A 14,667-nucleotide genomic window follows, 5' to 3' on the forward strand; every position below is an offset into this window, starting at 1 on the left:
CTTGTCATCTCCTGTCTTTCACCTGATTTTTTTTTTCCTTATTAAAAATTCTGAGTGACCTGGTACATTTTAATATGATATAGGTGATCATATTCATCATGAAGGTGATAAAGCGTACTTCAATGCCTTCTCGCTTGTCCAAGGGATAACATAGGTTTCAAAAAGCAGATGGCTGACTAGAGAGCCCTGAGATATCACAGAGCTAACAGGTGCAGCTATCAATTCAGCTTCTGCAATGCAAAGAATTCATATTTCCCATAAAAATCAGAAAAAAAAAAAAAAGGAGAAACAGTGAAAGAGTGAACTCAAAGAGTCCAAATACATACATTTGAAAATTTTATTATGGTAGATGATGCAGGGACAGAATTTGTATGCCAAAAGTAGCAATCCATTGCTAAGGAAGTAAGTTTCATAGCTAAAGCAGAGTGCTGAAAGGTAGAGACTGCACTGAATTCTTGTGGTCATTGACCAGCTGAGTAATTTGCACAACACTCCTAAGGTCTGTTTCCCACACCAAAGCAAAGCTTTGTATAGGAAAAAATAAAAAAGGAAAGGTGTATTGCTGCTGAAATGCTAGATACTGAAGTGGCTCAAAATGTGTTTCCAAAATGCATTTAGTGCATCAAGAAAAACAACACATAAAGGTCATTAGGAGAAATCACACTACTAACAGTACCTCTTTCTAGTCCTCTTCCCCCTTTCTTACAAGTTTAATATGGGATTATAAAAAAATATAGCCAGCATACAAGTGGTTAAGGAGCCATGTCCACACTTTTTCAGTTCTTTATATTTTGACAGTAGTGGGCTTCTCTGAGCTATTGATAACTTCAGATGCAATTTATTTGTGTTTTTGTTCGTACTACCTTAAATCCCAGTTTGGAATGAAAATGGTTGAGGCATCTAAATATGTCATTACTAATATCATTAATAAGGTTGTTAGGCTTTAATTTTGTGCTGCCCAACTGAAATCTGTGGTGTGTGCTTACTGAATCAGTGCCATAGCACAGGACTGGGACCCCTTCATTGTCACAGTTGGACCAGAGGAATTTGAAGTGGTGTTGCCTTTCCCTAGACATCAGTAGAATTATCCTTGCAAAAGCAAGTAGTTTTTACAAGATGACAAAATGACTCTTACGTTACTGGTAGCAGAAAAGATAAAGATCTTAACTACTGACTTTCTGGTATAAGTACAAGAAAATAAGGTCTTTTAATTCACAGCAAAATTAAGGTAACCAAGGGAAACCAAGAGGATAACTATTCAGAATTTTAACTAGTAATGAGAAATTAGGATAGGGCAAATAATGAACACGATCCTTACTGCCCAGACACTGAAGTCTTTAAATTTTAGATTGCAGTGAAAGTGTTTCTATATTTGGTCTACTAGGAAAAAAATCACCGTAATTCCAATCACATTTCTAAAAGCTATGAATACAGGTATGAGAGAGTATTACAGATAAATTATCCGATTCAGAAGTTTTTCCTAGAGTTGCAAAATCTGTTATGTCATATTCACAGTTTTTCCATAAAAAGATTTTTCCATTAGTCATCAGGTTGGAACAGCACTTATAGAAGTTGGAAAAACAAGTCATAATACCTATAAAACGTTTTGAAAAGTTAAAGTGAAAACTTCCTGAGCAGTTGATAGAAAGGAAAGTAATGGGGAGATTTTTTTCTGCTTTTGTGTAAAAGGTGGGAGTTTTGACTGGAGAATGCTATAGCCAACTGCAAATATATGAAACTGTTAGAGAAAAGATTTCTCTCCTGTTCCTATTTTCAGACAAATTACCTTCGTGGTCCTGGTCCTTTGGTTCCACACAATTATCAACTAAGCTGAAGGAGATCTCCCTATAGCTGTGAGTAGTAATGAGGCTTTAGCATTTCTTTTCACATTGCTGCTAGAGAGTGACCCCTCTCTCTAGAAGGCTCACCTTTTCATTACAAAGGTGTTACTTCTTTTCTGCATATTTAAAGCACCCCTTGTGTTACTGTGCAATCCCTTCACTGTGGAGTAACAGAAAATTCAAGCTGACATAAGTTCCAGCAAGCTTCTTTAACCTTGGAAGTGAAAAGTGGCCAGTGACAGGCAGGAGCTTTGAAAGACAGCGAAAGAATAGATTCATTTTGGATTGTACTCAGAATGTTGTGTAAATGATGCAAGAAACTCAGAGAGATGCCACAAACACCCTATTAGGGAGATACCAGTGACAGAATGAGAGCTACTGCCCGAAACTGCTTGAGTTTTGACAGCATTATGTGATGACATCTGAGATGTAAGTAGATGCCAGGCAGCTATAGTGTCTTTTGATGAAGTCATTTATTGATTTGACACTGACTTTTTCCCTTGTACCAGTGCATGTACTCTCCTGTGACACAGAATTGAGGTGATCTCGGGAAATTACAAGAAAAGCAGAAATTGGGTAGACAAAATGGATGCTACTACCAAGGAAACTCTACTCAGTACTCTTAGAAGTAAAGGATACTGTGATGTGAGTCAGTCCTCACAACACAGCACTTCAAGGGAAATGGATAAATGGTGGTTGGGCACAACGCACAGCTCTAAGTGCTGTGAGGAGGTGATACCATGTGGCAGATTTACCTGGGATTTTTGTGCTGGCAGAGAGACAGGGAAGGAAATCTTTTTATGATCAAGCAGTATAGCTCAAAGCAGCATTGGTTTTATGAATGTGAATGATAAACAGTGGTGAATCGGAGTACAGCTGAATCCTAAACCAAGTGATTGTGATGGGGCAAATTATAGAGGAATTTATGCAAGGTTCTCTGTTGCTATAGCTCAAATGATTCGTCTGTGCTGTTTTTTCCTCACCCTTTTCCAAGTTTATTTTGTGTTGTATATCATTCCTGTAATTGTGTTCTTTGTTGTTTTTCTCCTGACATGTTAAATCCCACAACACAGTCTAGTCTTGATGTTTTCCTTCTCTTTCAAAGAGTCCCAAGAGAGAGAAGCAGGGAAGGTAGATGTATTTGACTTTGGAAAATGAGTTTATGCCAGTTGCAAAGGAAATAAAATATATCATAGGGGTCTGCTAAGGGGAGGGGAATGAAAATATTGCTCGTTTGTGACAAAAGATTGCCTTGAAGACTGCTTCAGCTTGATCAGTCTGAAGTCCATGTCTCACTGTTTCCATTACAAAGGCTTTAATGTTCCTGTTTCTTTTGGAAAAGGACTTCATCTATTTTGAAATAAGTCCAAGGCTCCCCAAATGTACTATTTGCTTTCAGGCTGAAAACATGAGACCTGTGCACTGGCGTCTCATTCTAGAGGGGCTAGAAAATATTACGTGGTTTAGGTCATGGGCCAGGATAGTCAAGGAGTCAGCATGTGAGCATCTCCATGGCAGCTGAGGATCATAGAATCCACAGCCTTATGCTGATACAGTGAGCACTACTTCTGCAAGGACTTTGGGTATGGAGATATTTCAGCACAGAACGGGGCCATGGCTTCCTCATGCTCTGGGCAATGGATGCAAGCAATATGCCTAGCAGACAGGAGAACAAGCTGTCAAGCTATGCCTGGCACAGGGACCACAGGATGGGTGAGGAACTGAAGCACTCTGCTGTGCAGGGTGTCTGTACTGTGGTGGGTCACTACAGGGCTGTAATTAGATAACGAAATCTCAGCCAGAATGAGTGAAATCTGGTAGATCTTTGTTTTACATACCATTTGTCTGGTTTGCATGTAGGAGGCAGGACTTCAGGACCTGTATTATGAAGGCAGAATACTATTCGTATGATACCTTCTTGGTATCAAGCCTGTAAGCCGATACAGTTCATTCCTTCAGAGGATCCCAGTCCGGATTTGTTCACTGGGGGTGATCATTACAGAGCCGTAGTACATTAATTCAAGTCCTTAGCAAACAGTGGCTCACTATCCTCTGCAAGCCTCCCACGGCTTCCTATTGTGAGAACATAGCTTTCTGCTGTTTTTCCTTTATCTGCTCCTGAGATGTCCCTAATCTCTTCTGAGCATCAGCCCCCATTTTTCTGTTCGCAGCAGAGAACTTTTTCGGTGCACACCTGTGGAGCTCATTCCTAACCTGTCGTTTTCATAGTAGCAGTTTTACCGGGTGTCAAAATACAGCTACCATCCTGATACATGCGTACAGAGGAAGAAAATAAATGCGCTCTCTGGAAAGAGATGATATGATCTCTAAATTAGTGGCAGCCATCCCTCATAGTGTGTGGTATGTTTTAAAGTTCAAGGTCATTTTTTTTTTTTTTTTTCCCTTTCTTAGTATGTGCAACTGTTAGCATCAACTGCTGATGCATTTACCTTGGGCTTTTTTCTTTAGAAATCTTACAGCCTTTTTGGAAATTTCCACTCCTCCTCCACTCAGCTTTTAAAAGAAATTTTTGTTTTTATGAAAAGTGAAAGCAACTTTCATGTAAGATGAGCACAAGTGAGTTGCCAGAAGGTAAATTCTCTGTGCTGTGAGCAGGCTTCTGTTTTACATGGGATAGCCACTGTGAAATGCAACAACTCTGAACAACAGTTCGTGAGTCCAGAAAAATACAAATGAAGTGACAGCAGTGTTTACACTGCTAAGTCACTTATATGAGAAGATACCTTATTTTGAAGTGACTACTGTCCTCCTTTGTTAACTTGAAACCATCTGGTTTTAAGCATGTTTGACAGAAGGATAGGGGCTACACAGAGACTGAATCCTACCAGTTTTATGACAATCAGAAACAGGAAAGAGGCCAAAGTTCCTCCTGCCCTGGAGGAGAGCCTGCAGCATGCACTCAAGATACATGCAAGGGTTGTCCAGCCAGCAGGGTGGACATCTCTCACAAAGTGGCCTGGCAGCTGGCAGATGTGCTCCTCAGCATGTGTTCTGGGTTTCCTGCCACTAGCGAAGGAGGGAGGGAGCTGGAGGTGCTGCAGATGATGGCCAAAGGGAAGCACAAAGAACTCTGGAGGGAGCAGTCCTAGCCAAGATGTTCTGGAGGGGGAGAACACAAAGCAGAAGGGAGCCAATGTTGCTTGTGGCATGACTTGTCTAATTCAGGTACACTCTGATCTGTCACCAGATCCAGAGGTATTTCAACAGTGAAGCATTGCTTTACAGTTTAAGACTGCAACTAAAGGGGGGAAGACAGAAGTTCTGTTCTTCAGCTAGGAGGTGTGAACTTGATGAACCGATTGTAACATCTGTGTCTCATATTCTTTCTCTCTGAGAAAAGGATAGAAATACATGTGTGCTTCAGAGGGGAGCTGAGGTGCTTCATCCGTTTGGAAATGATTTTTCTCCGTTAGGAGACAGATGCTTTACCTTTTCCATGAAAAGCTGTAAATGTTTCAGAAACAATTAAAGCAGCTTCCTGACATCCTCTTGGGTGAGGAAATATGATTGCTGTGGGAAAACTGAGGCAAAAAATCTGTCATGTGAATATTTTATTTTAATAGTTAATGAACAGGGAAAAAGAAAGCATTACTATAAAACACATGAGCAAGATTGTGGAAAACTTTGGCAGAGAAAGGGACTGAGATAAATTCTGTCTTGATTGACATCTCCTGAAGGTCAAAGTATCTACCCACTGTATGAGGCAGTGTTAAATTTGCTCATGGTGTATATATATAATCAGAAGACTTTGCCTCTTAGTATACTTTATTTCAGAATGCGTGTACTGCGTAAGGCTGGCTGGTAGAGTAGAAGTAAATATTATGAAAAGTGACTACATAAAAAGATAAGCCTTTGGTTTCACATCAGCAATAATATTATTATTTTTTACATGAAAACCTCAAATTATTTTCTGAACAATACCTAATGGCCAGACAGTATGCCACTTCAGGAGATCTCCAAAGGTCTTGATCAAAATATACCACACCATTTTAGGGTGTTTGTGAATAATAGCATTTCCTATTTGGGGATTTGGAAATAAAGGCACAGAGAAATTAAGTAGGTCACACACCAAATGAGTGGCAATTGAGGAAGAAAAACCAGATGTCATGACCTTTTCCTCTTTCTTTAACTCAGAAGATCAGTAGTCTTGCAAGCCTGCACATCTGTTTTCAGTTTAAGCTGATTCTTGTTCTTGCAGGATGTGTGATGCTGCAGACGATCCAGTTGTTTTGACTCCCTCATCCCAAGAGCTAAGGCATCAAATCAGTTACTCTAGGTTAGTGTCAATTCTCTGCTAGGACAAGCCTCCTTTTTCAAAGAAGGGCAACAAAGCTGTGAGGGGTCTGGAGCACAGGCCTTATGAGGAGCAGCTGAAGGAGCTGGGATTGTTCAATCTGGAGAAGAAGCTCTGGGGAGACCTTATTGTTCTCTGTAACTACCTGAAGGGAGGTTGTAGTGAGGTGGAGGTCAGCCTCTTCTCTCGTGTGACTAGTGATAGGACTAGAGGGAATGGCTTCAAGCTGAGCCAGGGAAGGTTCAGGCTGGACGTTAGGAAATACTACTTCTCTGAAAGGGTGGTCAGGCACTGGAATGGGCTGCCCAGGGAGGTAATGGAGTCACTGACCCTGGAGGTGTTGAAGGAACGTTTGGATGTTTTGTTGAGGGACATGGTTTAGTGAGAGCTATTGGTGATGGGTGGATGGTTGGACTGGGTGATCCTGTGGGTCTTTTCCAACCTTGGTGATTCTATGATTCTATGATCTCTAGTAGATTACAGACTGAACACATACCAAGTAGCATTTTAAACTGTATTCACATTGTGGCAGATTGTAACTATGTGTATACTTAAGTACCAGTATAAATTGAACAGTTAACTCTAATACCTGCGGCAGTTGCTTTCCCCCACTAGACCTCTGTACATTTATATCATTGTATAAATGCTTCTGTATGTCAAGCATTCTATGAAAGAAAAAGAGAAACTTCAGCTGGTAGGAGATTAAAAATTTATGGTGAGAAAAGACAGGGCCACCCATAAGTATCAGGTATACACTGACACTAAGTGATTATTTTAGATTTGTTTGCATGTTTGTTTTTAGCTCAAGCTTCGGAAATTGACAATGCCTTTATTTAATTCCACTGAACTCAATGTGAGGTTTACCATACATTTAAGCTGAACTATACCAGTACTGAATATTGTGAAAATCTCACTCCTACACATACCCACTTTCACTTTTGTGTTCTTGAATCAGATTTGGCAAGTAAATGAACAGAAATGGGCATTATTACATATCCCAGGAGAGCTAGTGCTTTCCAGAATGCTGTCTGTATTTCAGAATTGCTGTGCTTTTAATTGTCTTGCAGCCCAGTTTGTCTTTGATGGGTTCTCTCTCAATGGGTTCTCTCTCTGGCCTTGTAAAATCCATAAATTTGTGAAGTATACCAGACAAGAACCCTTTGCTCTTGCTTATGCCATTCCTAACTTGTGACACAAATGGAAACAAGGCTAATTCTGTAAGATTCTCCTGAGAGGAAGATATGTGAGGACAACACTGTCTAGCCTTCTGAAGTCTTAGGCTTGTTTCTTGGATTTAATTCCTTAACTGTGTCACAAGTTTTGGACTGCTCGATTCCTCTCCCTGGGCCATGTACTCCAATTCTGAAATCATCTAGATTCTCTGTGTTAAATGTCTATGGTTTTCTTTGTCACTTAGAGTCTGAATTGTCCCTTATTTTGTAGAAGGGGAATTCACTTCCTAGTGGTGTCAACAGCAGAAATATGTGAACTGTCCACTTCTGTTATGGTCACGATGAGGTCTAGATTCACCACTATATCAGAAGGAGGCCTAAGATGGAAAGTATCTGACTACCAACTGCCCTTTACTCCTAAGAAATAGGCATTTGCATTCTTTGTATCCCGGAAAGGAGAATCACCATTCTGAATGCCATGCTTATTCTCAGCATGATGTGTGTGATGAAGAAGGCACTCAAAGAAAGAATCAAAGCTAGGATGACATCAAAACAAATGCTTCCATTTTTATTCTCCCTTCCATGGTAGATTAGTTACAACAGAATGAAACACCAGATAACTTGAAAATAAAAGCCCGTGTGTGTAAGTAGACTATGGCAGTTTATTCTAAAAGTAAATTCTTCTCTCACTTCTCAAACTACAGCTCCAACAACATAATCCCCTACTTTGCTTTCTTTGACACACCTTCTCAAATTCGCTGGCCAGCCCATATGGTTGCTTTGAGATTTTTGCTGTTCTGTGTCACTTGCTTGTCTTTCAGAGCTGTTATAGATAATTGCTGGACCTAGTATCTACTGATATGACATTGTGCTTGGCATGTGATATGAAGGGATGTTACTTCAGTGCTCCAAACCCTTCAGTAGACTTTGAGATAAAAAGTTCAAACAGTGTCCCAGCTGAGCACTCAACACACATAGTGGTGATAACCATAGGAAATGGGAAGAGGGAGCTTTTCAAGCAGGAGTCTAAGGAGACAACCTCAGTCTGGGTTCTCCTTTAAATGGACAGTACCCTATACATCAAAAAAAGAAGGAAAGGAAAGAAAAGGAAAGGAAGGGGGAGAGAAGAGGAGAAAAGAAGAGAAACAGAAGGGAAGGAAAAGAAGAGAAAAGAAAAGAGAAAAGAAGAGAAAAAAGGAAGTGTGACTAATCTTTTTTTCCTTCATTTTATATGTTATTTTATCTTACAATGACTTACCCTGTGTGGTGCTGTTCAGCATGCAAACATTGCAGATGAATACAATCCCAAGCTCCAACAAACTGTTCCCTCAGCCAGATAGTGCTGACTTCTGCCTCAGGACACAGTAGAACAGTCACAACACTGAATTGCATTCATCTGGTGAAACTATTGGGGAAAATAAGAGTTCTAGAGAGTAAGTAGATGAGTTCTCAAGTAGCAATCAAAGTAAAATGTGTGCATAAAAGGAATGTAGGACTCAATTCCCAAGCATGTAATGTGGAAGCCAATTTGTAATCAATGGCTTTCTTTTCACATGTTCAGTGAGGAAATACTTGTTTTCCCAGCTTTATGATCATGAAGCAAGGTGGACTGTTGTTTGAAGCATACTTTGTGCTAGTGACTTTTTCTCTAGTCTTGAGCAAGTTAGTAATTTTGTGTGGTTTTTGATAGCTGGAAACAGTGGTACTGATTTCTGCCATAAACAGCTTGTAAAAATGTTGATATATTAGGGGACCAGAACACAGTGATCTGAGTAATACATTTGTCTGGTACATTAGTAACATCTCTGTGAGCTCTACTTGTTTTCTTTCCCAAAGAAAATGTACTTGCATACAAACAAAACTACACTTTCAACTTTTATTTCAGTACATGAACATGAAGACAGAAGAAAGACATGCAGTTGCATGGTTGTGCTAAATATGTCCTCCATTATTTGTGACAAAATTAGTTTTTGGACTCTACTGATTAGAACAAGACACAGAGTTATTACAGAAAATATCAGCCATAGGAGAGAAACATTCTCTGAGCTTTATACCACACTTCCCATTCTTTTGTCAGCTTACATTATAAATAAATAACAAAGCAATTTGACACATGCCCATTGATTAAAAATAAAAGTTGTCAGAGTGAGAGGAGAAAGACAAAAATATGAATTATTAATAACAATATTAAGCAATGCAAAAAAGATGCTTAACATGCAGGAAAGTCTCTGAAAAGTCACTTAGTGAAGGGGAAGGAAAGGACAGCTACAGAGACCTTGCCTCCACTACTTTGTGGCCACTTCCTCACTACCTAGTCTAGCAACTTGATCCTTGAAGGTCAGGGTGGCCATACAAGAAGGAAGGGTGATTCTGTTGATTTCTGTTATCCTGTTTACTTCACCTCTATTGTTTCTAGCATGCACTACCAGCAAGCATGAAGACATCATGTAAGGTATGGAGTAAATTTAAATCAATCATGTTCATGATTGAATTGGCCATTTTGTGTTTCTGAGCAATCTTCTTGCCGGTGAGATTTGAACAACAGATTGATAAAATGGACACTTCTGTGGCAGAAGGGAGGCTAATTTAAACTCTTTCTAATTTGGTATATCACAGGTACCTGGGATTTAGTAAAGGGATATTAAGGTGTGCAAAAATATCGTTACTGCTAGTTGTAGTCTGTGTTCTGTGTACAGTGTATTGCCCCAGTTGATGTGCCAAACACTAGCTGGAGTAATTATGCATTTCTTTTCCCACCTTCTGTTGCTTATTTTGGTTGCAGCTATTTCAATGTTTTCATTTACCAGGACAGTTTGAATGGCTACTGGGTATACTGACCATCCTAGCAATATTTAATTTTCTATCCATGGAGATCAGATTTCTTTTTTTTCCACTGAAGAGGAAAGGAAGAAAAAGTATACTTGCAAAGAGTAAGAAAGGTAATGACACAACTTCTCTGAAAACTGTAGAATCTCACTTAGTGACTGTCCTGCTTGCTGAAAAATGACTGCTCTGAGCAGATAATAAAGCGTGCTATCACAATAGAAGAGCTACTCAGAAAGTTTTCCTGATCACGTAGAACCAAAGGTCCTATTGTGGTTAAAATGATGGCGTTTGTAGAGGAGCATTGTATATTTCACTTCTTCACGTCCAGTCTGAAGATTGCATTATGTGTAACTGGAGAGATGATATCATAAAGAAAATGACTGCAGGAGTCAGGAGTAGTAAAGCTGCTAGTCTATGCTTATGATGTTAATGTTTTGAATTAACAAACTGTTAATGAATTCACAACATGATATCCTATTTATTGTGCTTTAACTCTGGAAAGCTCCCTTTTATGCATCTTTGGTTCAAGTAAGGGCTAAGCACTTGTAGCTTTTATGGGTTTCATTAAGAGTCAGAAATGCTCAGAGCTTCTGAAACTGAGGTCAAATGATCTTCTCTCTGGCATTTAGTTGCATATGGTGCGGGTACCTCCATCTTATCTCCTTATTTCAACTTCAGTTGCAGTTAGCTGGAGAATAGTACGTACTTAGAGGTGTGATTAAATTTATCACAATGAAAGGCATCTGAAATACTCTTGTGTAAGTGCCCACTTCTGTTCACAGACTGTAAAGTCTGGATGAAGCAGTTAAAAAGTTAACCAAGATTCTTCTGTGTGTGTGCCTTGAGCTGAGTAACTGAAATCAGGGAGTTGTTCTAGAAATGTTAGACTTGGCTTTTCTGGTTCTGTCTGTGAAATGGAGGCACTACTTTGTTTTGTACACTGTGAGAAAATCGCAGAATTGCAGAAACAGTTTGGGCTGGAAAAGACTTTAAAGACCTTCCAGTTACAACCCACCTCCCACTAGACCAGGTCACCCAAAGCCTCATCTAGTCTGGCTTTGAACACCTCCAGGGATGAGGCATCCACAGCTTCCCTAAGCATCCTATGCCAGTGCCTCTCAACCCTCTGAGTAAATATTTTTTTCCTAACATCTTATTTAAATCTGCCCTTTTATTTTAAAGCCATTACCCCTTGTCCTATCACTGTACTCTCTGTTAAAAGTATCCCTCTACAGTTTCTTGTAGAACTACTTCAGGTACTGGAAGGATGCAAGGAGGTCTCCCTAAGGCCTTCTCTTCTCCTGTCTGAACAAGCCCAGCCCCCTCACTTCACAGGAGAGGTGCTCCTGCCCTCTGAGCATCTTCGTGGTCTCCTTTGGCCACTCTCCAACAGCTCCATGCTGGGGGTCCTAGGGCAAGATGCAGCACTGTAAGTGGAGCCTCATGAGAGCATAGTAGAGGGAATCGCTTCCCTCTCCCTGCTAGCCACACTTCTTTTGGTGCAGCCCAGGATACAGTTGGCTTTCTGGGCTGCAAGCACACACTGTCAGCTAATATCAAGCTTTTAATCCACCAGTATCCCTAGGTGCTTCTCTACAGGGCTATTCTCAATCCATTGTTTCCCAGCCTGTATTTGTGCTTGTGATTGTCCCTACCCAGGAGCAGGACCTTGCACTTAGCCTTGCTGAACCTCATAAGGCTCTCACAGGCCCACTGCAAGCCTACCGAGGTCTGTCTCGATGGCATTCCTTCCCTCCATCATCTCAATTGCACCACTCAGCTTGCTGTCGTCTGCAGGCATGCCGAGGGTGCACTCAGTTCCCCTGTTCATGTCACCAACAAAGCTGCTAAACAGTACTGGTAAGATAGACTTCTCTTAATTAGTACACTGTGTATAAGGGTAAGAGTTCTTGTTAACTCCTAGATGGTTTGCATTTACATTTTGTGAGCTCTTTCTACTTTTACACGTAGTATGAGTAAACATTAGCACTGAATGATTGTGTCAGTTTGTCTCAGCATGAGTACCATACACTATTGCTAAATTTGGCTTTATATGAATTATTTGTCTCTCTTAAATAATTAGTACTTCTAATCTACTAGATCTGGTCCTTAGGGTTTTGGTGGACATTAATTTGTACATTAAAAGACTGATTTTAAGATAACGTTATTGGTTTGGAAAAGTTATACAAACCAATATTTGCTTAGCAGAGCCCAAGCACAGAACAAACTGAATGAAACAGAATGGCTTCTGTGGCAGGAGTGAGGTGATGGAGAAGGAAACAACTATCCTTTATCACATGTACTCAGAACTGTAGCTGAAGTCAAATAACGACATGTAAAGAGATACTAGCACGCTATGCCTAGCTCTCCTGGGACTGGAAGGCAATTGTTTCATAAATCTACTGGTACCATATTTAGCCTTATTCTAAAATCTTTTTCAAATGTCTGCAAGGAAATCTTCAGATGTTTGAAGAATTTTGTCCTCTGATGAGGAGATTCTTAAGAAAATGAGTAGGCTTTAAAATTAAGCAAAGATTGTTAAGAGAACCTTTGATAAGGAATTTTAAGAATCTGAGAGAAAGCACTTTAATAATACTGTTAGAGTAATTTTCATCAGTCTTACTACACCCATGTGCAGTATTTCTACTCTGTAAACTGGAGCATATTTATTTAAATGATTTGCCAAATATCTTATCATGGGTAAGTGGCAAGCTGCAAATGGAACCCAGGAGTCCTAATTTGATTTCTCGTTGAATTCAAAGACAGTATTCAAAGCCTCTGAAAGAAAAACACTCAAGAATTCAACAGTAACACTGCGTGAGGAGTCTCCCATTTCAATAAATGTGTGGTTATGATATGCCAGTACTTCACTGACCAAGGTCCCTGAGGTTGCTTTCAATCCAAACCCATGTCTCCTTTGTGGGTGCACATTGCACTACCAGATCTTTCAGTGCTCTGAACCAAAAGTCTTGTTCTTAATGGACATACTGGGGAAAATACAGCCATCTAAAAACACCACCATTGCCAGTGAAAAAAGCAAGTATGGGTGAAATAAAATCTGTAGATTCATATGAAGCAAGCTGCAGCTTGAATGCTTCTATCAGTGCTGGGTTTGTTTTGTTTTGTTTTGTTTTGTTTTAGAGAAGTGAAGATCAGACAGCAGAGGATATTATTTATCTTAAAACTCTGTTCTATCTATTTGCCATCTCTGTGAGATCTTGAATAAATGTAGATAAGTCTCAGTATTTTTAAATTTGTATTTTGAATTTGACAGCACACTGGCTGAGCTTTACAGAGAGGTATTTCAGTGAGAGGTTTTTGAGAGAAGGCTCTTCCAGTCAGCTTGTCTTCCCAGTATTTTTTGCAGTACGTGACGACAAAAGGTGAGAGCAAGAGCAAACAATAACCATCTTAGGAAATCTTGGTAAACATTTGAAATCAGTAGGTTAAGTTGGCTGGTGTAAAAGTGTTGTGTAGATCTAGTCCATAAAATCCAATCTCATAATCTTGAAAGGAAAATTCAAGAGTCAGGGAAAATGCAGTTCAACTTGATTTGCACAGTCAGGACTTTTGTTTGTGAACTTCTGTCAGGACTGATCTCAGTATTTATATAAAATATAAAACTGATGTTCTTCCTTAGAATTCCAGTTTCTGCCAGAGTCAGAAGAAATATTGTGTGTTACAGCCAGTTTACTTTGCAGAGATAGAGTATGAATTTCCTCAGCCAAGACATGGAGAGCATAAAGAGGAATTCTGCGAGCAGTTTCTCATTAATATCTAATTTTGTGTTTGTTTGGCCAGAAACAGAAGGAATTTGATTTTCTTACATTTGTGCTGAAAATAAGAAGGTCTGAAGAATAGATGGAGAGGTACAGCTTAATACACATGCACTAGCTGTCTGTACAGTAAGTACGCAGTGCTTTTGCTTAAACATGGGTATTTGGTACAACTTGATACGCCTTCTGACCTCTTGCTGCTTTTCCCAGAAGCCAGGTATCTCAGAAGTGGCCGGTCATATTTGCTAGCTGTGTCCAAATATGTTGAAGCTGTAAGGCTTTTGCAGTGGAACTTGATAACTACGTTTAAGCAAATGATTTGAGCTCTAAAAATAAAACTTTGCACATTTGTAACCACCTCTGGCACATAACTTAGTGATGATAATGCTACCATGGTTCAGGAGGAATCCTTTTTCTAGCAGTTATTAGAGGTGAGCATACAGATGATAGATGTAGACCAGATGATTTCATTAATGATTACTTGATTACACTGGTGATCCTCTGGAATTTTAGGTCAGCATATAGGCTGGGATTTTTACCTATAAATAACCATTCTGTGTGCAATATATGCAGTGTGTGGGATGGACAGTTAAGAATAATTAGTGTACAGTTTTAACTTAGCTGACACACTTATGCTGAGTGAATGAATATGACTTGAGTTCTCAGATTGCCATGCATTCATGCTTACTATTAGTAGAAAAAAAAATCTGTAAGTTAAATTGTTGCATTGTAACTTC

At 39.6% G+C, this 14,667-nt stretch overlaps 1 protein-coding gene across 43 annotated transcripts in view; it reads left to right on the forward strand.

The window, feature by feature from the left end:
* Nucleotides 1-14,667, forward strand: part of ZBTB20 (zinc finger and BTB domain containing 20) — a 477,629-nt gene that overhangs the window by 165,320 nt on the left and 297,642 nt on the right. For 20 of the 43 annotated variants that reach the window (XM_046905118.1, XM_040646200.2, XM_046905120.1 and 17 more), the window contains one exon: nucleotides 1,778-1,853. The exons of the other annotated variants lie outside the window; for them this stretch is intronic. The gene's annotated coding sequence lies outside the window, so the exon portion shown is untranslated. The remainder of the gene's footprint in view (nucleotides 1-1,777; nucleotides 1,854-14,667) is intronic. 43 annotated transcript variants of the gene reach the window in all.

Source organism: Gallus gallus, chromosome 1 (genome assembly GCF_016699485.2).
Source record: "Gallus gallus isolate bGalGal1 chromosome 1, bGalGal1.mat.broiler.GRCg7b, whole genome shotgun sequence".
Classification (NCBI taxonomy): domain Eukaryota; kingdom Metazoa; phylum Chordata; class Aves; order Galliformes; family Phasianidae; genus Gallus; species Gallus gallus.